Source organism: Lygodium microphyllum, chromosome 4, assembly GCF_053477565.2.
Source record: "Lygodium microphyllum isolate KBCC chromosome 4, Lygodium_microphyllum_v1.1.10, whole genome shotgun sequence".
NCBI lineage: Eukaryota > Viridiplantae > Streptophyta > Polypodiopsida > Schizaeales > Lygodiaceae > Lygodium > Lygodium microphyllum.
In genome coordinates, this window is record NC_141138.1 from 157,312,336 (window position 1) to 157,336,566 (window position 24,231).

Sequence of the window (24,231 nt, forward strand, 5' to 3'; positions counted from 1 at the left end):
TCCATCTCCTCTCCACCCATTACCACGGTCACCACTTTTGCATACTTTGTTACCATGGCCAACACCTTTGCATGCATAATCTTGGCTCACATGCATCGCATCTTCATGCCTCTTTTAATCTACAGGGTTACTCTACTTGCCACCTAGCTCTTGTTATATAATGTAGTGGTCAGTCTATCTACCGAGGATTACCTTCCTCAAGTTTGTAGTTCTCAAATCTGTGATCAAGCTCCATTGTTCCCTTGGGTCTTGGAGTTGGAGTATCCTTCGGTGCCCATAGGAAATGACTATGATGGGGCTAAGATTTGGAGGCACATGGCCCCTCTTGTGACGTTCCCGTGTGGCGACTCGCGAGTCGCGAGTGTAATGGCAAAAAAGGCAAAAGATTATGGTTCAAAAATTGCCCACGTGCAAGTGGAAATTTTTATTCTAGGAATTAATTAACCGAGAATTTAGAAAGCGCGCTCTGGACCTTGCAAAAGTGTCCGATTTGTCCGGACTCTGGATCCCTCAGAAGGAAAGGGTTAAAAAAGACACGAATGATGAGATGAAGCAGATGATGTCGGGCCTCCAGAATCTGGATAGCATCATGTTTCCGATCTGTGCGTTGCTGCTGGGAGGCTTTGTCCTGGCTCTGACGTGCTTCGTCTTCCCCGCAGAAGAGATTGGGTGTTTTTGCTACGGCTGGAGAAGGTGGATGGTGGCCTATCTTCTCTCTGTTGCTCAGCGACAGGGCCTTACCTTCTGAAGTGAAAATTGGGCCCCTTCTTTTGGCTGGATTGATGGTATGCACATGCCCCCGGCTCTGCATGTCACATACGGCAACGCAGTTTGTTCATGTCACACCCTGCTAATTTTTGCTACATGGTGATTGGAGATCTGCCACATGAATTGGCATCATGCCTGTGGTGTGATTTCCTAATCTAGCAGTATCGGTGTGATTACTTGACATTGCACAACACTTCAATGTAAATTTTAACATCAATTGTCGAGTTCTCTAATGTTGAGACACTTTTTGTAAAATATTTCAGACCGCTTAAAAGTGACTAATGACCTATTTTTGTGCTCAGCAATGTAGTCTCCTGCAAACCCATCATCATCATCATCAAAGGTTGTGCCTTGTGGCAGAGTAGTGAAGAGGGCTTATCAAGTGAGTTGGAGTGTTCGAGATTGAAGTGTTCTTGGCTTGTTTGCGAAAGGACAATGAGGTGGCTTCGAGGATTCTAAGTGAAGAATGCTGGGATGAGCTTCGGTAGTCACAGCCTACACCTAGTATGTATATATAATTGTTGTAATAAATATTTGAGGATTCCTTTTTCCTTTTGGTTTCTCTTATCTTTTTCTTGAGTTGTGCAATGAAGACCTAGTGTCTTACAATTGGTATTAAGTCAACTTTTGAGGACCAGGTGAAGAGTGATCGGAATTTGAAGATTTTAAATATTCAGTTGTTTTGTAGTACAAGGTTTCTTCTCCCATGCTCACATGATGAACTTGTGTTTCTCGTGGAGGTAACACATATGGAGGCACAACGAATGTGCACAAGGGTAGTAGTGCTTCATCATGCACTCACTCTTTTGCAAAGCCAATTGAATTCTTTTGAGCGACAATCTCCTAGCTTTGGTGGGGGAGGTGGGGTGCCAATGTGGGGAGGTGCATGGAGTGAAGATTGGCTCCCCTCAAGCATTTGGTGGTTTTAGATTCATTGGATGAAGTTTTAAATGCTGTGGGCAATATTATGACTTTAGCTCAAGGGTAGCCAATAGCGAGAGGGCATCTAGCGTGCATGGACGAAACATCCCATAGATCTCCAACTTGCACACATGACATGGCAAAAGCCATACAAGCACTGAGAGACATGAAGAGATGGACATGAGACTCACCTCCCAGATGAAGAGCCAAATGGGCTCATTCTGAGCCTAGGACCAACAACATATTGGGCTAAGCTGTCATTGCAAGGGCTGACTCCCTATACGATCAACATGTAGATGGAATTGTCTAGCTTAAGAGTCCAAGAGTTGATCTCTCTTGGACATCACACAAATGAGTCACAAGTTCTATTTATAGAACTCCTTAAATGCCCTAGTGGGCCTAACACTACAATACCCTTTAACCATCCAAGCTTTAAGGATGTGTCCACACCTAGTGACCAAATGGTCAATGGTCAATGACGAATGCTATGGGCACCTATCGAAGAGGTATCATGTAACTTGGAGGATCAAAGTAGGGGTTGCTGACCTTGAGTATCAAGCCATGCTTTAGAGGTATGCTTTATTGAGCTTGAAGAAGCCATGACCAAAGTCAGCTCTAATTGAAAAGCCTTTAGGTAAAGCTACAACAACTAAGGTGAATAGTGCTATTCACGCTCCATCTACTTTGCATCCATAGAAGATGGCAATTGGAAACTTTACCTCTTTCCTTTCCTTTCCTTATGTGCCAATAGTTGCTATGGAACTGAGGGTTCAACAAATTTGACTGTACTTCATCTAACATGTTCTCTTGCACACCCCCTTTGGAAAGGTCTACGATTCTTGATCGTAGTTATTGATTGCTTCCACACACATCTACCATGAACCATCATTTTTTTGAACCAAAACCATAGTGAACAAATCGTTCATCTAAATATATAGTCTCTTCATGTCAGGCTGCACTAATTTTGAAGGATACTTTATTTGGTGAATTGCTACATGCAAGACTATGCCACTGGGAAGCTCCTCAAGCCTTATTGATGGAAGTTCCTCTTGCAAAGACTTTGAATACAATAGGGATTGACTCGCTCTCAAACTTTGGATCCAAAACATGAGTCTTTCCTCTATGCTATAGAGAGATCTTCTTGCTAAATTTCTCGATTGCTGCATGAATTCTATAATACGATGGCATACCCAACAAAACATCATATCTCTCAAGCGGCATGATGTAAAACTCTGTGTGAGAATGATGTGGAGCAACGGAAGCAAAAAGATAGATCTGCTATTAACTCAAAGAACTGAACAGAAGAACAAGAACACATGAGCTGAAAGATAATGAACTTGGGGAGCAAAATGCGTACACCAAAGCACAAGTGTGTTACAAAGGCATGGGTTGTCAGCAATTGGCAAAGTGCTCCTGGTCCCCATCTCCAACTGGATGTAGTGTGCATGTATTAGTGAAGTGGGGTGGGGGGGCGGCTGCCTTAAATAGGTAGAAATCATGCAAAATAACAAGGTCAGCCAGCATTAAATGTGGCCAGAAACATAGATCTGCCAGCTTTAAATGTATACCTCCTTAGAAATGAAATATACTCAGTCTATGAGTCTTAACACCCAGGATATGTACACCACTAACACCTTGCTGGCCACATGACTCTATAGAAGTTGTCTAGCACAAAAATGCAGATGCTGATCGATCAGATGATGTGGGATGGAGCTGGATATCCTCCAAGCGGCAGTGACTGAAGCCACAGGTGTACTGGCTTGATAATGATGATAGTGAAGCAGTGGAGCTCTCCAAACCAAGTTGCATAGTTGAGAAGACTATATTTGATAATGGCTTATATTTGATGATAGTGAAGCAGTGAGCGTGTTTAGGGTGGCAGGTTGGAATGAGGGATTAAGGATGCACGTACGCAAGATGCCTATTTATAGATGATTGGGGTTGCATTTGTCCTACTATCAAATATAAGCCATTTATTTTTGGCAGTTTTGCATTAATTGCTTTTAGGGGTTGTTTTAAGGAGACTAAATTAAGGGTTAATGCACGACAATTATGATTGAGTACAAACCCTACTATTAGCTGATCAACATCCTCTCTTAGGCCCAAAAAGGTCTGTGCTTGAGAGGGTGTGTAAGTCATGTCTCCAGCTTCTTTTCATAATTGAAAAGTTCCATCCCATAGTAGCAAGGGTGTTGGTCAATGGGTGCACGTTGATTGCCCCAAAACTTGCCTAGACTATCGAGGTGATGGATCATAGTAATAGGGGATGGCCATTTTCTAGCTCCCCATCCACGCCCTATCCTATCCCCATACTGCCCTAGTTTTGTCCCCATGTTAAAGCCCCCCCTCGTGGTAACAAGGGATGGCAATTCATGCCCCTATCCCTATCCTGTCCCCAAAACCCCTCCCATGTTACTTTATGATGAATATCTTATTTCAGATAACGCTAGGGCCTAAAGTTCTTACTTTTTTTTGTTGTTGTAAAAGGTGACTCTTAATGAAGAAAGGAAAGTAACATCCTCTATAAACAGATGTAGTGCAAGGTGATGCCAGGGCGAAGAGTTATAGACGAGATAATAGCTTCATAAATGCTTGCCATACTAGACTGCCACAATGATAATGTGTTGTGTGGTGGATCCAAGTCAACCACTCATTTGACAAGGTAAAATGGAGACAAGCTTAACATAGTGTAAGGAGTTTTCATCCTTGGATGGGTGCCTGCATACAAAGTTTTCCCCCATCCAAGGAACTTTGTTTCATGAAGACTATCAATGCATGGGGATGCAAGGTGTAATGTAGAGTTGTATGTACAAACTAAATGCTATGGAAAATGTAGTGGTACCACTTTAGTAGTGTCCTCATAGGGGAATTGTTCTCTTGCCCAGGCGCCCTTTTGCAAGCTTGATTATCAAAATGCAAATGGATGATGATATAAAAGTGTGAGTAAATTAGTACAATGGCCAAGATCCTATTAGAGCTAAGGGAAGGATACTTATTCTCTTGCATCGAGCGGTAGAAGGTGAAGTAAGCACCTTGTCTCACCCCAATATATCAATGCCAAAGGGGAGAGGAGAGGCACCAAGTGAAGAAGAGTGATGGCTGTATCTGATTGAGAACTTGTGAAATGAATGTCCCCCATGATAGCCTCAAGGAAGACTGTAACTCAGCCTCGAGAGAAGCAATCTCAGACTAGAGATGTGAAGCCCAACAAAAGAGGAGCAAGGAGTGCTGAAGCATCCAAGTCTCCGCTCCAATCAAAACGGTGTGTCCTTGTAGGTGTTAGTTCCAAATAGAAACACAAGCAATAAGTGTAAGTATCATTAGACCATAGAGCATGTATGCCTCTACTTAGGTGAATATTTTTTACATACTTTTATGGTGTTGCATGTATGTGTTTTATTTATTTATTGTTTAGGATCCCACCACCACTTGACTTGCATTCTTTTTCTCCATTTGTGCTTTGCCACTTGTAGTTAACATTATCTCCCTCATAAGCCCTAGGGGGAGTGGCGGTAGTGGTTAGTGAGACGGAGTTGTTGAAGAGCTTATCATTGTTGGTTGTATCCTCTAGTAGTCCCTTTGGTTGGATAGATTTGAGTGGATGTGGGAATTGAATTGTAGGTTGTGGAAGATGGAAGAGTCAAGATTAAAGTGTAGGTGATAGTCTAAGAATCTTTATAGTCTTTTGTATTTACAATAGAAAACCTCTTGTGTCTACTTTGCCTAGAGGAAGTACTAATCTTCTTTTTCGTGCATAGGACATAATTGATTGGTTTGGGATATGGGTCAAACTCCAAGCAAGTCGGAGTATTGTCTCATATAGAAGGACCCAAACCATGCATAGGTGGTTATACACTACTCACGTGAGTGCATATGTATACATAGATAAGTACTTAGTTAGAACACAACTTTGTTTGTTCTTCATGATAACTTGGTCAATGAAGCAAGGGGTTTAGGAGGTTGGAAGAATCATCATTGTTGAGAAAAGAGTACTTGAAGAAGACTATATGGAGACATCATTGGTTGATTGGTCATTGGTGAAGGGCAAGAACTCTTGTGGTCACCACTGCAGGTGCAATTATGATGATTGGTTTCTTTTTGAAGTGCTTTTTTGCATATTCCCCCAATTGAGTTTATGGGACTATGGTGAATGAGTAGTGTAAGCATTGGGAAGAATGTGAGAATGACAATACTTTGAACTCAACAACCAACTCGATCAATTATCACCATGAAAATTAGGGGGGAGAGAGAGAGAGAGAGAGAGAGAGAGAGAGAGAGAGAGAGAGAGAGAGAGAGAGAGAGAGAGAGAGGTCGACACCATGTTGAGAGGGGAACCGTCTCCTCCCCCTTTATAGGAATTTATTGAAACAAAACCACAGGCATCAAGTGCCTGAACCATATACAAAAGGGTTGATTGATTGCAACTTTGAAAATTAGGGTTTTGAAACCCTAATTTCTGCAAACTCTGGGCAGCAAGCTGATTTTCTTCTTTAGTGCTTGGATTAGATTAAGCTAAGTAGAAAGTACTTGGATGAGAGATAGATAAGAGAGTAGAAAGCATGTGGCTGAAATTTTAGTATGAGAACTTATTTCAAATGAAGAGAGAGACCTCCAAGATATAGGTGTGGGGGTTGGGTGTTGAAAAGTAGAAAGTAGAGGCTATAAATGACAAGTGTTTGCTGAAAATGACAAGTGTCGTGACACTTCTTTTCAAAATGACACATGTCCTATTCTAAATGACGCATGTCACTTTTGTAGAGAAAGAAACTTTCAAACTTTCTACTTTGAAAATCTCTCAAATGGTTAAGATCGAGATAGCTGTTGAACAAAATTGTTCCTTGTGAAATTCTGAAGCCTTTGTCGCAAACAAAATTTTCATTTGAGCAACTTTCAAAAACAGTAAGCTTCTAATTTTTAGGAGTTGCCAAATTTAGCTTCTAGAGAGCTTCATTATATAGGCTCACCAGTTCACGGTTGGTTTCTTTGATTATGAGCATTTGGTTTACTTTTTGAAATACTTATTATATGGGCTTCTAGTCAATGTGACGATTTGAGTGTAAAATCTTAGTCATCTGAGCTTTTTGCTCAATTTGACCACTCGACTTTACTGTTAATTTCTCTTGGGCATCTTGTCAATGACAACCCAAGTATAATTATAGGGTGTTTTGGTGATTGGCCACCTTTAAATAGAAAGATGAGCATTTAATCATATTTTGAAATATTTAAATAATATAAATCGCCTTTCAAAGTACATGAGCATCAAATTAATTAGAAATCATTGACCCAATATACCTTTGTAACAATTTATACCAAAGGTTTGGTACAAGTAAGAGAAGTATAGACAGGAGATGCAAGCGACTTAGAAGACATGTCTAACCATAGATGAGTTAAGTTCCCTAGGGCCTTAAGTAGATGTAGTGCACTAAATGGGAAAGAGGGTTAGGGACGGAGCCGGTCAATTGAGGCTAGGACATACCTAACTTGAGGTCCGAGGATCCCTATGTAAAGAAATACTTGTCTATAGATATTAAACACAATCATACGACAAAGTACAGACTAATAAAGAATACAATTAGGGTCAAGGTAACTTAGAGATAGTGAACATTAAAGATGAATAATGAATAAATCAATATATACAATACTCAATGTAGTAAACACACTATGCAGAGTGAATATTGACCCTTGAACTACAGTCTCTCTAGGACTAGGGTAGAGAATATGAGTTGGAGAGTGCGTCATGTAAATAAATACCCTAATATAGAAGTACAAACGGAAGTGTATGACGAAGCATAAACTCAACATAGAACAATGTGAGGGTTAGGGTAACTCAGAGACAATGAACACGCTAACTGAAAAAGTGAATGAATACTGAATATACAATGCTTATGTAGTAAATAAACTGTGCAAGGAATAAATAGTAAACCTTGAACTCTCATGTCTCAAGGACCGAGGTAGAGTAAGTGAGTTGGAGAGTGTGTTGTACTTTGATGGGTCTTGAAACAACAAGGCAATCTCCAAAGATGTTTGGGTGCAGCAAATCTAGTAGTAATTGTTGAATCTATGAGCGACGAACAAGTAAAATGCAATAGTAAAATGCCATAGTAAAATGTAATAGTAAAACACGAGAGTAAAATGCTGCAATAGAATGCAACAATAAAACACGGTAGTAAAACGCTGCAATAAAATGGCATAAGTAAAATGGAAGGAAGTGACAGAGGTTGTAATGTAGAAGTTGGAAATAGAGTTGGATGGGTGAAGAAAGTGTGGGGCAGCCTTGGCCGAGATGTCCGCAAACATGGTGTGGACAATGAACTTCTAGCACTTGAAACTTGCAAAAACGAGATTAAGATTGAATGGAGGGCAGTATACCTATTTATTGAAAGTTTCATGTCCTCAATAGTTTAGAATCTCTGTTGAGAGATCGAGCTCCACTCGTGATATGCCAGGGTGACCGTTGTGCATTTATGTCACCGACTTGTCAGTTGCAGATGCAGTTGGTACACTGCCCATGAATAATAGCTAGATGATAGCTATCCTTATCTACTCTAGTTCGTGGCTCAGTTAGTATGCCACCTTAGTTATTTGAGTTTGGTTTGAGACCCATATATAGGGTTCTTCTATTTCTTTGTATGAGAGTTCTTTTTGGCTTACACAACTAAGAAGAGGAAAACTATTTTCAGCCTCCACCTCCCTGTGTATTCCCCCATTGTGCAAGCAAGAAAGCTACAAGTGAGACTCCTTCCTTCTCTCCCACAATCTTGACAATCTCTCCTTGTTTTAACTCTCTTGAATAGCTCCTTGTTTTAGGGTTTCTACATTACATAAGCATTTTTTGGGTTGTGTAAGAGGCTAATCAACATATAATGCCTATTTTAGCACAATACTCCCCTCAGGTCCAAAATTTGAGCTAGAAAGGAAGGCCAACTCAAATTTTGTTTGTTTTTATTTTACCCCCAAGGTGGTCCCAACTCAAAGTAACTAGGGCATTGAACAAAGAATGCACGTTAGTTGCCAGTGGCCTACCAAGACTACGGAGGCGATGGTTGTCTTACCAAGGGAGTCCAAGTGGTCACCCTAGAGAGTCTAGGGTATCAGACAAAGGGTACATGTCAGCTGCTCAGTGGCCGATCAAGTCTTGCGAAGGCAGATGGAACCACGATGATTTTTTAAATTTAAATTTAAATTTATTTTTTTGGTTTAGAAAATATGGATTGTGGTTAATTAAGTAACCGACGCTAGACTAACAACAAAAATAGGCAGATCCAAGACCTTTAGAAAACAAGCAAGCTAACCCTACTATTATCGGATACTAATGATGAAGGAATAGGCTAAGGGTGGGTAAGGCAAATATGGTGGGTATGTGGAGAGACAAAAAAGATGTGTGAATAGGAAGCTAGGCCAGTTAAGCAAGCAAGGGAGACTGCCTCAGAGAGTGCTATGTGCAATACTACGAATATGGTGAATCTAGAGTTGACCACTTCAAAGACTGAAAATGAATAAAAGCGTATAGATGCATGTTAACAAGAACAAAATGCCATGTACTGAAGTTATGCAAGAGGGTGCATGGTCATGCAAAATGCTATGCACTTGTGCCATTGGACAGTGCCCTCGTAGGGGAATTGTTCACTTATCCAATACCCTTTTACAATCACATCATCTTGATAGTGGGGATGAGAACACAATAGTACTAAATATCAAATGTCTGAATCAAAGATTGTAAAACCATCTTGTCATCACCAAGAGAAGAAAGCCAACCCCTCAGACTAGAAGGGCAAGTTGGAGGGTTGCACCCTCTTCTTGTCAAGCTAAAGAAGTAGGGGAGGGTGTACCCAAGTTGATCCGAGATAGAATATATTGCAACACTGACCGATTGATTGCTTTGGTCAATATATGTGCATAGTTGTTGGATGATGGCACAAACTCTAGGCGTGTACTACCTAGCTCAATTTGCTCTCTGGTGAAGTGGAAGTTGATTTCCACATGCTGTGTTCATGGTGTGATGATTGGATTGTCTGCAAGGGCAATAGCACTCTGGTTGTCGTAGTAGACAATAGTAGGAGAGTCATATGGGAGATGAAGCGCTATCAATAGACTCCTCAGGTAGATGGCCTTAGAGGTATCATTGAACAATGTCCGATATACTCAGCCTCGATTGTGGAAGCTGCTATTATATCTTGTTTACGGCTTAATGAAGAAATGGGAGCCGTGCCCAAGGTAAAGAGGTAACCACCATGGGAATGTCGGGTGTTGGGATCTCCTATCCAATCTGAATTAGCATAACCCTACAAACATAAACTGGAACCATAAGTCAAGCCATAAGCATAGGTACACTGAACATATCTCAAAATATGGAAACAAGCAATTCAATGTGACATGCAAGATGCAGTGAAATATTGAATAAGTAGATTGATTGAGAAAGCTAAATCTAGCCTAGTATGAGTCAACCATAGAAGTTTCCCTACTATAGACGTATAAGTGTGCTCATCAAAGGGTTGTCGGAGGGTATCTTTAGACATGTGGACAGTGGGATCAAGTGGTGTGGCTACAGGTCATGTTTGATAGGAGGAATGTTGTTCCACTAGCTAAAGAGCGTACTTTTGTTGAGACACAAAAATACAACCCTAAGAACAAACAACCACCATCCCCAAGAAATAAGACAACAAACCAAGGTTTGTCATCTTAAAAGTGGCACAAAGCTTGGCCTTAATTTTTGCTATGGTAGGAGAATCTGAGCTAGTAATGAGCAAATCATCTACATAAAGTAGGATATAGTTGATCCCCTTTAAAAATGATACATACATATAAGTTTGGGAGGCTTGGCTCAGTAGGCACTATCTTTAATGGTATAGAATGAGGAATTAGCTTGGAGTTTGGTATAGAAGATTGCACTATATCCCTCTTGTTAAAATCTACATCTCTCCTAACCATCACCTTGTTCATTCGAGATTTGAAAAATGGTTGGCTTTTGCTTTCAGAGGAGTAACCTACAAAGATCAAGAGATCAGCTCGGGGAATGAGCTTTTTGATGTGATCATTAGGAGTGTGTGTGTAGGCATGACACATGAAGACTTTGGAGTAGGACACTACAAGCCAATCACCAAAGAATGCCTCGTAGGGAGTCCATTGAGGATCAACTGTGGTTGGGTATCGGTGAGAGGATGCACATCAAAGTGTTTACAACCACGATCCATAGATGATCAAGAAGCTTTGTTGCTAGCGGCAAAGAGTGGGCCATGCTTATGACTGTCTGGTCCCTACGCTCTACAACTCTATTCTATGAGGGGGAATTAATAGAGGTAAGCTAGCGGGAGTTGCCATGCTCCTATAGAAACTTGGAGAACTCGTGGGAGATAAACTCACACCAAAATCACTTCTCATGCAATCAACATGACGTCTAGTCTAGTTATGAACCAGTAGCACCTAAGCATAAAATTATGTGAAAGCATCTGACTTATGCTTGAGAAAGTATACCCACATGTATGTAGAGTAATTGTTTACAATTAAAAAGAAATAAAGAGTGCCATTCAAGGCGGTAGTGGGCGTTGGTCCACAAAGATCAATGTGAATCAATCTTAGAGGAGCCTCAACTCCATGTGTGGATTGCTAAGGAAATGAAAGACAATGCTGTTTCTCGAGCTAGCATTCTTTACAGATATCTTGAGATAGCTTTAGGCATGGAAGACTAGTTCATAAAGAGAATCATACTTGAGATGTCCTAAGCGAAAATGCCAAAGACACTTTGAAGCAAATGAAATTGGAGATTGCACTCAATGATGGTTGCATGCAATCTATATCTTTGCATTCATTTCTCTCTCTTTGAGAAAAGAAACAGACCAAAATGCCTCCTATAGCTTCTTTTAGAGAGGTTTGGCTCTTAGGATTTTTACTTCCAAGGGTAGTGGCGGAGCTTGAGGCCATTGAGATGGATGGACTAGGAGATTCAAAAGTATCTACTTTCATGTTAGGGATAACAACCTCCTCTTGAGCCTTCGTGGTACTAGAAGAAACGTTGCCACTGTGAGTGGATATAGGGGAGTACTTTATAATTTTATCTACTAGGGCTTAAGGGATTTCGGGATATGGGCCTGATTGTCCATCCATCTTGGACAAGTGAATGAGTATGCTAATTGTGTAGGTCTTACCACAAAACTTCCAAGTCCATTGGTAGCAATTATACTTGCATGCGGCCTTCTCATGGTTTGGGGTGTACAATCCGAAAGCTTTGTGAATATGCTTAGGTATTGTGGTAGATGGAGTGTTAGGTAAAGGTAAGGATATAGAGTCTAGGGTAGAGGTAGAAGGGCAAGAGAAAGAGATGGAGGTGGAGGTTTGAGGTAGATCAAGGGGAGGAGAAATGAGGAAAGGGAAAGGGAGAGGGAGAGGAAGTGTGGATGAAAGTGAGAGAGGGAGAGGGGTTGTAGATAAAAGTGGGACAGGGAGAGGGAGTGTGGATGAAAATGAGAGGGAGAGGGAGTGTGGATGAAAACGAGAGGGAGAGAGAGAGGGAGAGGGAGAGGGGTTGTAGATAAAAGTGGGACAGGGAGAGGGAGTGTAGATTAAAGTGGGAAAGGAAGAGGGAGATGTCAAAATATGTGATAGACCAGAGAGACAATAGGGTTTGCAGGGAGAAAACACAAAGTCTATATGGCAAACACTGAGAGAGAAGAGAAACTTAGAAAATAGAAAACACAAAAGAACAAGATGATGAAGCATTGCATGATGCTCTGTGAAGAAAAGTTGATGCCAAAGCTGAGAAGATGACTGCACTGTCCTGTCTATGACAACACCTATAGGGAATTTGCACAGTGAAGGGAGTGAAACACAATCCTTCGGGTAGTGGGCTATCAAAGTAGTCATTGGAAGCTGAAGGACAACTATGGAGGGAGCAAAGTACTGTCCTTTGATGCTAGAAAGTGGTCCAGGCTGCAAAACGCAAATACATGGAGTGTGAGCTGCCAAATGCAAGGAAAGATCAGCACAGATGCTGATGATTGAGGCAAACGGTGGTCACGAGGATGGAATTAGCCTTGTAGACAATCAAACACATAAAAAAGATAACACTTGGAGGAAGAAGTGCTGACTTCATGCGGAAGGAGTGAAGGCAAGCTACAAATGCAAGTACTAGCGGTTTGAGAGATGATGCCAATACCAAAGAAACCTCTGAATCTACCAAATGCAAAAACCAAGATGACGCCAGGTGTGGGAGAGGTGATGACTGATGGTGGAGATCCTAGAGTGCGAATGCAAGCATGTATCTGACGCTAGTTTTAGATTAATTTAACCTTGTGTGTGAACATACATTATTGTGTGTAAAAGTACGTGTTAGGTATGAACACCTTTTACAATATATCACATCAATCTACTCATCTTGTTGTGTACTTGTAAGAGTTTTCTCTCTCTCTCTCTCTCTCTCTCTCTCTCTCTCTCTCTCCGCATCATGGAGCTTCATCCTCAGTCTACTGGGCACACATCAGCTCCATACGTAACAGTGGTATTAGAGCATCGAGACTTATCTATCCCTTTGTTGTTGGCAATGCTTAAGCTGCTATGGAAGAAGAAAAAGAAGAAGGTGAATAGATTGACTTGCATTGTCACGAGGATGTGAATGTTTGAGATGCTTTAATCTTGCCGATAACATTTGATTAAGTTATTAATCAAATGTGCAAGGTTGTTAGCACATGTGATGCACATGGCAATTATTTCATGGTAACATGCCAAGGACCTCGAGGATGCAGTGGGTGTCAAAGGCAAAAGTTGTAATAAGTTATGTCTGACAAGTACTAGGTGGTACCAAGTGTCAGCTTCTGGCCTAGACCAATTTATTGGCCACTAATGTTGGTGGTGACATTAGAGGCTAGGCATTAATTAATTAATTAATGCTAATCTAAGGATCAATAATTGCTTTGGGATACTTGGAAGACAAATTGACCTAGCCAATTTAATTATTGGTTGGTGAAATTAATTTTTTCAGTACTAGAATAATTATTTAAATTAATTTTCAGAATTAATATTTTAAATTTAAGGAGCAAGGATGAAAGAGGATGGCTTGGCAGACCATCCTCAGTTGTTGCAACTTTACCGAGTTGCCTTTCAGTTAGAGTGCTCATGCTTCTTGGTGGCATGTGCTTAATTCCACAAGACCTGTAAAGGTCTCTCAGTCTTTTCTTCTTTCTCATTTGATCACCTCTTGGCAAGCAATTTTACATTTTGCAGTTTGGCGCCCTCTTGACTCTTGTAAGGAGGAGAATTCGTTGCAAGGTGAAGTGCTGGCTAATTTTAGGTTGTTGGATTGACCTCATAAAGATTTGCAGAGAGAGAAGTTTAATCGGATGGCTCGTTTGGGGTTGCAGACAGTTCTTGATGGTATCATTCCTGGGCAGCCTCGTCTTTATTCTTTTCGGTGTATTCATCACACACTTTCGGGTACCTCGAGGTTATCATGACATTTGGTCGTCTATACAGGACAGGCTTTTGAGGTTCTCCCCTTTGCCAGTATTACAGCCGTGTTCTCCTTGGCGTGATTGGAAGTTCGCAATTCTTGATGATTTTGAGAAAAGGTCAGCCAACTAGATTTATCATCAAATGGTGGAGGCCAAGAGATGGGTTACGGAAAAGGCTAATAAAGTATGGCATATTCGGGATAGCAAAAAGAAGTGGCAAGAAAGATTCATGCAGCTCTGGAAGTCTAAGGTTTCAAATCAGGGTAAAGTGTTCATTTGGAGACTACTTATTGGGGGTCTTCCAATTGGCGATGTGTTGCATGTCCACAAGATCTCTACTGGTCGTTGTGTGTTCTGTACTACATGCGATGAAACAATGCTTCATCTCTTTGTCTCTTGCCCTGTTGCTAGACAGATTTAGAGTTTTGTTTCCCGTGTGTGGTTTGCGGAAACTCAGCACTGGATATCGGTTCGTTTGTGGATTATGGGAAATATGATTTCCTTGTCTTCTTTGCACTTAGATTACTCCTGCCTTTTCCATTTCCTTAGATGGACAACCCTATGGCATATTTGATGCACTTGGAATGCATTCATTTGTGATTCGGTATCGAGTATCCATGGTCATGTGGCCCGTGTCCGTGGTTTAGTGTTATGGTAGATCTCCTCTATGGTCTTAGCTGATCTGGTTCTTCCTGACATTGTTGCTCCCTGGCTGGATATTGTTCGCTCTACTCCAGCTGTTCTTTTTGAGTGACATTTCTATGTTGTGGTAGACTTTTAGTTGTATCTGTGTTTGTTGACCTGATGGTCTGATGCAAAAATGTGAGACTTGTATCCTTTTTGTTTGGTTGGCCAAAAGGCCGTATGTAAATATTCCAATATTAATATACACTTATTCACGAGAGAAAAAAGAGAAATTTTCCATTGCAGTATGTGTGGTCACTGATAGACTGAAGTCGTTCGTTCCAATTGAATATAGATGTTTTTCTGCTACAACTGTGGTAGGTACCACTTGGAGGGGAAGAGAGAGAGAGAGAGATTTGATTCGAATCTTTGCAGCAGTCCACTCAGGGCTGAAACAAACTGGGGGAGAGAGTGGTTATTAGTGGTGGCATTGTGTGCGAATGACCAGTTCGTGAATCCTTTAGTAATCGAATCGACCCAGAAATTGCCAAAATCCAGATTCATCTCCAACTTATAATCTTTCTTTTAAAATCCACACTTCGTTTTTAGTTTTAAAAGAGGTGCTTGTCAACACATTTCATTTGCTAATGTTTTATGTTTTCATTAGCATAAAGACGTTACCAAATAAGATCTTAGCATAAAACGTATTGACATAGAACGTTTTAAGCAGCGTAAAACAAACTATAGCATGAAAGGAGCAAAAAAGAAACGAGACATGAAACGTTTCAACCAGGTGAAACATTTCAACCCGGTGTAACTAAAAACAAAGCCACATTTACAATGTTTGAACCAAGTGTTTCCGCAATGGACCAGCATACCTTGAAACGGCAGCCAAAACGTTTTGCCAAGGATGTAAAACGTCAGGTGGCTCTTAATCAAAACGCCCAAAACATTTCACTTACCGGAATGCATTTCGCCCATACCATCTTTCATTTCCATGTTTTGGACTTGTCTTGGAGTTGTTTTAGGCCATTTCACGTAACTATGCAGCCAACAGTAGGAGAAGGCCATTTAGGAGCAAGTGATAGCTGTTCCAGCTGAAACTAGTCTTTCTTCCGTGGATGGGTAGTGATTCCTTGATTACAACTTAGTTACAGTAGCAATATTTATCACAAAACTGAGAAATGCAAATTAACTCACAATCTTGGACAATGGACACCCAATTGGCCCCAAAACTGGTCCCTATTTCGATATTTCTTCAACTTAATTAAAGAAGAAGTTGATGTACAATGGGATTTTCCCAATCCCTTTCGTTATTCCAACTCCCCTTGCTGTCCAAAATGACCAGCAAGTCTTCAATCTGATTTGCCCCTTGATTCGCGCAGTCAATTGGTCTTCACCCGCTTTTATGGAGATGGAAAATGCCCCAAATTCATTGATTTGCTGGTCCCTCCACTTGAATTTGACTGAAAACAGCTTCAGCCTTGTTGAATCCAAGACTTGGAGCTTTCAATTTCTAGGACGCTTCTTAGACTGCTGCTAAACCCTAATTTCTACTCAGATTAGGGTTTATAGCAAAGAAATCTGAAATTTCTCAACCTTTGCAAAGGAGAGAGAAAATTCAGACTTTCTTTGCAAAATACTAAAGAAAATCAATCATTTATTACTGTTGCCCTGTCTCAATAGCATGCAGATGTTGTTGCTTGCTCTAGATTGGTCTTCTCTTGACCTTGGCTACTTAGAAGGTCCTCCAATGGCTGCAAATTAGACCAACAATATCTCCTCCCTCCCTCTTGTAGGCTGAATGTACTAAAATTCCTCTCTCCAACCTCTAAAGATGTTTTTTAGTCTTGCATGGGCATTTTTGACAAGTAGCAGCCTTTCCAAATGGATTTTTCAGCATCATCCATTATTAAATATTAATTTTCAGTCTTTAAATATTGAAAATTAATCTAATAATTATTTTGGTGCCCATAAAAATAATATGGCTAGCCAATAATTAAAGTGGCTAGGCAACTTCCATTCATGAGTATCTTTGCACCATACCACCAAGTACCTGCGCAACATAACTTATAGCAACTTTTGTCTTTGACATCTTGTGATTTCCTTGGGTCCCAGGCTCTCCCTCCTTAGGGCATTTATGAATCGAGAAAACTAGGAATCCTTTGCTAATTTTCAACAAAAAGATTTGCTATTATGCATATTCGATCCTTGAAGCTATCATTGAAATCTTCAACCCCTTGCTGGTCATCAACCTCTTTATGCATTGAAGTGCCAACATTTAGGCCATTTGCCACATTTTTAGCTGGTTTTCCATGCTGAGAACCATACCCAACATCAGTCATTGCATTGTCCCCTTCACCACGTGACTAACTATTGAGCTAAAAATACAATAGCTTGATTTAAACAACCCCAAAACATACTTAATTAATGAAAAAAACCTTTTATTTTAAAAAGAAACACGATCCTAAAGACTTACCATGTCCCACGTGTAAAACCCTATTTTGGGTGCCCCAAACTTTCTATAAATAAGCATGCAGCCTACCACTCTCCCTAATCTTGTCTTTGCAAATTTCAGGTCTTTTAGCTTGTTGCCCACACCCTAGATGCAAAGAACATCGTGGTCCTAGTTGGCCATTGTTGTCTACAACAGTTTGGCACTTGTTTCCAGCCTACCACACATTGTTCATAGCTGATTTCAATTAGCTAGCTGTTGCTACTGGTTTTCCCTACGTTTTTAGTCTCTCTCTCTCCTCATGTGTTTTTAGTCTTTCTTTCTCCTCACCTATGTTTTTAGTCTCTCTTTGTCCTGCACTGCCATTTGCATCAGATCCAACCTTCCTTGTGTTTGTTGGTGTTTGACACTCCAAGGTCACATTGCTGCATTTAAGGATTCGTTCGGAGTATGACACTCTCTCCAGCTCATTACCCCTACCCTAGTCCTCGAGATACAAGCATACAAGGTCGTCCGCTCATGGAAGGCTTGTAATGCCTCTGCTATAGTTGAGCTGATGCGAGGCTTACACTTTGAGTTTCATTCTCAACTTCAGCATTTCGACTTAGTGTCAAAGCATTGGGCACACTTGATTAACCGCTATACGGCTTGAGATAGGACCCGTTGCATTAATCTTGACCACGAGCTTCAAATTTTCACCATTAATGATAAGGATGACCTTAAGGTCAAGTTGTCTGAGTATCAGTGACTCCTTGCTGAGTTCTCTACGATGGGGGCTCCTAAGTCCCTTGATGACCAGGTCACATTGTTCCTAAACAGACTGCCAAGGAAATATTTGGACTTTATGCAGCAGGTCATCTCACAGCCTACTATGCCCACATTCTATGAATTTGTGTGTCAGCTCTTGCATAATGCTAAATTGTTCGATTAGTTTCATGGGGCATTTCCTGTAGTAGCGGGGGCTTTTGTTGCCACTTCTCAAACAGGACAACAAGGAAAGGGTAAGAAACCTCAAAATTCCACTTAGACCTCATCTAGTGAGACCCAAGTGAACAGTCAATCCTCTCTTAAACTAGGGTGGCAAAATGTACCTAAGAAGAATAGGTATTGTCAACGTTGTCAGAAGGGTAGCCATTTTGACAAGGAGTGTCAATCAAAGGCAAGAGGTACACAGCCAAAATGCAAGTCTCAGATCTCTGCACCCTAGCAGGGTAACCCCCAACAGAAGAAGCAGGGTGGTGGCAACCAATTTCAGGGGCCATGGAAAGCTCAGACTCACGCTGCCACCGGTCAGCCATCACAGTCAACAATATTCTCAATGCCAGAGGGCATGTCTAATTGGTCTGCAAAGGCCACGAATCTATGCTTAACATCTACATCAGGAAATGCAAGAGTGGCAAAATAGGTGAGCAGGGAATTTGCAAGGGTGAACCATATTCTCATGGGAATAGACAGATTTCCTCTAGAAACCTGTCTTATTGTGGCAAATCCTCTAAATCAGCAGACAGTAGCAGTATTGCTGTGTCTAAAAATGCAAGGGATTCTACAAGGGCTCGTCATTCAATGAAGCCTCATTACCCAAGGGCATTGATCCAATGCTTGCAGAGGTAGTAAATAATACAATTGTAGATAGATCTCCAGCTGTCAGATGGGATTCTATAGCTGGACTTGATAGTGCAGACTCTTGGAGATGACTATTTTACCTATACAAAGAAGTGACCGCTTCATGGGTTGTTCACCTGCATGAGGTCTCCTTTTTGGTCCTCCTAGGAATGGCAAGACTTGTTAGCAAAGGCTGTAGCTGCTGAATCATCAGCAACTTTTTTCAGGGCATCTCCTCTGGGTAGCAGAGGGTGAGAAGTTGGTGAGAGCACTTTTTGGTGTTGCAAGAGCTAGGCAACCTCTATTGTCTTTATAGATGAAATAGACAGTATTATGTCTAGCAGAGGATCAAACAAGCATGAAGCTAGTCGTTGGCTCAAGTCAGAGATTCTTGTGCAACTTGGTGTTTTGACTTGTTACAAACATGTTGTGGTAATGGAGGCAACAAATGGGCCTCATGTCAATGATGCTTTCAGGTGCCATTCAGTCAAAAGGATTTATGTGGCTCTGCCAGATGCAAGTGTGTGAAAGGAGCTCCTCAACAAAGTTCTAAGGGGTAAAGCATTTTCCTTGCCCGGAAATAAACATAGAAACCATGCACTGGATACGGAAGGTTACGGAGGCAGTGATCTCCAAGCATTATGCCAAGAGGCAGCAATAATCCCAATCCGTGAGTTAGACATACAAGTGAAGTCAGTGTGGACAGATCTAGTCCACTCATTGAGATATGCGGATTTCAAGTCTGCCACGAGGATCATGATCGTGTATCAAGGGGATAGCTCAGGCAAGTTGAGCTTTGAATTGAAGAGTTTGGTTCTAGGTAGTTTGTAAAGGCCATGTCATGCATTGAGTTTGAGGAAGATTTATTTTAGTTGAGATTTTAGAGGAAGTATGCTAGATCCATAGCTGTCTGTAACAGGTCTGGTATGCCTGAGTCTTGTCTTGGATATACTGCACATAAGTCCTTGTACAGCATCAACATTGGCCCCACTAACTGGTAGGCTTAGGTCATAGCCTTTCATTTCATTCTTTACAATGTAAAGTATTATTATTTTTAAATCCTTTGAACACTTAACAATTTCAAAACAGTAACTGTAGTAACATTTACTCAAAGTTGGTAAGAGTAATGATGTCTATGGTTACTCCACATGAAACTTATCATTAGTTCCTGTTGGAAATGGGCATTAGATGCAAATTTAGATGGGGATACAGCAATCATAGAGTACAGACCTAAGTTGCTCATTGTCAACATTCTTGTAATATGAGGACTTGCCTTGTAATTGCTTCCTAGCAAGTTGGAAAAAAATAATGGCACTTGACCCATGATGGGCTATGGATGTTTTCTGATTGCTGTGATATCTCAGGAAGGAAGGAAGGAAGTGTATTAGAGTGGTACTCACCATAATCAGAACTGTTCACCATATGGATATGTTTTGATATAGCAACAACAAATAGGAGCAGTCGAGACAATTTACAGCTGAGTCTGAGAACGCTATCCTTCTATTGTGGCAACCAGACATTAAAGTGTCTAAAACCGTTATGATGTCAAACATCTGGGAGTGTCTTGTTAGGGTGTTGCCACAACTTTTTTCATGATCTCCCTTCTGCAAATGCTTATAGCAGAGTGGAACTGACTTGGAATTAGTATCTCATGTAGTCAATGGCATCAGATTTAGGCTATCGATTTGTATTACATGCCAAGTTTTTCTTGACTAGGACAGTTGATCATCAAAATTTTGATGAATCCTGCCCATCAAAATTTGGGTACTTGATCAGCCAAGGGGGATGGTCTCGATCCAACAGTTGCTAAATAATGATGAGCATAATGCTTAGTGGTGTTGAGCTATACATGGGTGCATTGACCTACTAGTTTTGTAACTAAGTCATTGAGGAAGATACAATATTTGAAACTGAAGAGAACAGCGTGGAAATAATTTCTTTTTGGGGCATTTGGCTTTGGCTTTTCCTCAAGCGAAAGTATTCTTTGGGGAAAAAGAGAATTGAGGATATTTTTACAACACTTGATGATCGAGTGTCTAAAGCATTCAATATACACAATGATGACCGTTTGCAACTTTTATGATGTTTGTGGCCTGCCTTTGGAAGGTCTTAGTGTTCCAGTTGATTTGTGCCAGATATTTTCGAAGTTTTGGTGAATATCTCACATTATTTGCTCTAAATCTTTGCATGTAGTTCCTGCATTATTTCATCATTCCACTTGGGCTGATGATTGTTCATGATGGTTTTATGCACTAATATTTATCTTTTTTAAGATGGAAAATGAAATAAAATGATTAAAGAAAGAGAGGGCTTAGTAATTCCATGAAAAAATTGTCATAATAGCACATTGTTATAATAGTGCTTGCGCGTGCAGACAGACATGCATGTGCACGCACATGCACACTCATATGAGTCTTCTCTCTTGAAGGGCAGCTCACCATTAACCTCATAGCATGTTCTCTTTGTTTGTCCTCTCTCTCACTCGCGCATGTGCATGCACACACACATGGGTATCACAAGCTTGCTTGTTATGCGTGGGCAGCATTGTATCCATGGCTTGGTGTGATAGTGGTGAGTGCTATGACTTCATGATGGATGTTCCCATCATTAGCTTGTAGTGCCATGACATGGAGAGAACTTATGCTATCCCCTGTGTGTGTGTGTGTGTGACTGCGTTCCCATCTCCTTAGGGAAAGCCTTCCTTCCTTGCATGAGTGGATTTGAGGTCTCATCTTCATCTCTTGACCTTCCTATAAGGGGGAGCTCTCTCTCTCTCTCTCTCTCTCTCTCTCTCTCTCTCTGTGGTGGTTGCATTTCCATCCCCTCAGAATAAGCCTTGCTTCCTTGCATGGGTGGATTTGAGGTAATGATGATGATGAGGTCGATTATCTGCCTATTGATCAACTAGACGATATGTGTTCTTTTGCTCAATGAATTCTAGCCTAATTAGGCCTCCAATATAGTATAGTGCATCTACTCTACATTGCCAACGACCATGTCATCACCAATGTGCTCGTCACCACATCTAGCATGTCATGTTTGATTGACTTTGGCTTGACTATGAGTTGCATGTGATTGTGAAGGCCACCAAGAGACCTACCCAACTCAAAGACATCATAGATATTGGTGAGAGAGACTCCTTGAAGCCTTCCATGTCGTGATAATAGTGGCATGTGGCCGCTCCTTGCATTTAGGAGTGACCCTCATAGAGGCTCATTGTCAAGGTGGGCACCTATATGTAGCTTATGAAGAGAGTAGAGGAGGAATGGTATTGTATGGTGAATATCAATTGTATTGCTTTGATCTCTATTGTTAAGGCCTGTTGTTGCAGTAGGATCTACCATGGTACTTGCATAGTTGTAAACTAGGAAGTGGCTTGATACAAGGACCTTGTAATTGGTGCACATGAGAATGTCCTACTTATGGTCTCAAGGGTTGAACGGAGAACGTACAACTAGCTATAGCCTTGCACAAAGGTTTTGGGTAGGATGCTCAAAATTGATTATACTTTTTCACTATGTAGATTATCCTATAATAGATAAGATGCTCAAAACAAGTGTGTCTTGGCATGATTATTGTTTGATACGCACATCCATGAGCGTGCTTGCATGCGCGTGTACACGCAAACGCATGCATGCACTACTTGTTGTAGGATTGGATAAATGCTTAGGTATCACCTCTACACTAGACGCTCACATGTGGAGATAAGGCTATAACAAGGATTACAACTTGTGACCTACAAGTAATTCTTGACAATGTAACCATCTCTCTATTCCTCTCAAGTCATAAACAATTGTTTCTTATAAACCTATGTAACAAAAACCTTTTCTAAAACGAGGAAGAGGGTTTGCCTTCGGCATATTGAAATAGGATCCCCTTAACTAAATTATACCCTTGAAGACATGACATAATGATGCATGGTGTGTTCTATGCATAAAAAGTTACATGTTAAAACTTTGCAAGCACTGTGATATAAATTGCTGTCATTAAGGGACCGAATTGTCTAAGGTTGGAAGAAGATGGATTGAACAATAACCGTATGCATGAAGGATGAAGCAATACCATAGGCTAACAACCTTTATTTCAGTAACAAATGAGACAATGAAATGATTAGGGCTAGCATTGTTGGTTAATCTATTTTATTCTATGCTTATGATGGACAACGTTTAGAAGTTCTTTCTAAAGAGAAAGATCGGGATGAGGTTGCGCATAGAGGACGGTTAGGTATTAAGCATGGTTCGGTTTTTTTTTTTTTCCCCTTAATCTAAAATTTAAAAAAAGAGTAATAATAACTAATAGCAATGAGAAATGGAAAAAAGGGTAGCGTATATTGAAATGGTAGCCCACTTTTTCATGAATGCATTCGTGACGCGCCAGGACTCAAGACTGATGCAGCGTTGGATGACCCTCCCCAAAACTAGGCCTTCTCTCACTTGCCTGCCCCCTACACAGCTTGTGAGAGGCCGCCGTGTCTTGATTGATGGTTCCTGCCCATGCCTAGATATTTGTATTTACATCCAATCCATTGTAGATTCAATTAACATACAAGTACCTATTAATAATTGTTGTGTTGTGTAGCCTTTGTTTATAATCGTAATCGTAATTGTTGATCATGTACTAATGCCCTAGTATGGGAAAGAGGAGCGAGTAAATGCTCGGAGTAGCTGTGTTGGGTTGAGTTTAAATTGTGGTTCTTTCTTCGAGCTTAAATTGCTTCTTCAAAAGCTTTTCATTGCCAATAATTTCAAGGTTTTCTTTATTCCTTTCAATTACATTGTGGGTTTTTGTCTAGACTCTCTTTTGTGCTATTTTTCTCCAAGTACAGCATGTAGTCATGAGTCATAATGGCTTCTAAATTTTCGACTTTGCTTTTGTTGAATAATATCAAGGTCCTTGTTTTTGTATCCTAAATTTGTAGGGTTATGTAAAACTTGAAAAGTCCATTATATTGCAAATTGGCTTCATAATTTAAATTTGGATTAATGCAATTGCATTTACTTTTTAAATTTCCAATTTGACTTGTTATGAACATTTCTTCCTCAACTTTTCATTTAGGTAGGTCCTTAAATGATACACTTTTATATAAAAGGCCTAATAACAGATGCTTACTAAAAGGTTCATATAAATAATGGATACACATGTACTACAAAAGTTTAACATTAAACATAAGAGAGTATGTTTATATTTCACATCTTGATGAAGCCTTATCTACATTTGATTGTGAAGTACAAAGAACACTAATAGTTAAGTAGATTTGGCCCTTGAGTTGAGATACATGAAAGCATGTATAAGGAAATGAGGATCAAGACCATGAACTATCATCAAGGGATAGATATAGTTATTTTTGTAGAAGAAACCAAGCTCAACAATAGAAACATAGTTGATGTAGATCCAATAGCTTTTTGAGAAGATTTTAGCCAT

The 24,231-nt window shown here is 40.5% G+C and overlaps 1 long non-coding RNA gene across 1 annotated transcript; it reads left to right on the forward strand.

Annotated features, from left to right (window-relative positions):
- The first annotated feature begins 466 nt into the window (after window positions 1–466).
- LOC148037817 (uncharacterized) lies at window positions 467–23,926 on the forward strand. The gene is made up of 3 exons (XR_015690698.1): window positions 467–785; window positions 1,071–1,272; window positions 23,188–23,926. It is a non-coding gene; the product is annotated as an uncharacterized LOC148037817 (long non-coding RNA).
- Window positions 23,927–24,231: the final 305 nt, after the last annotated feature.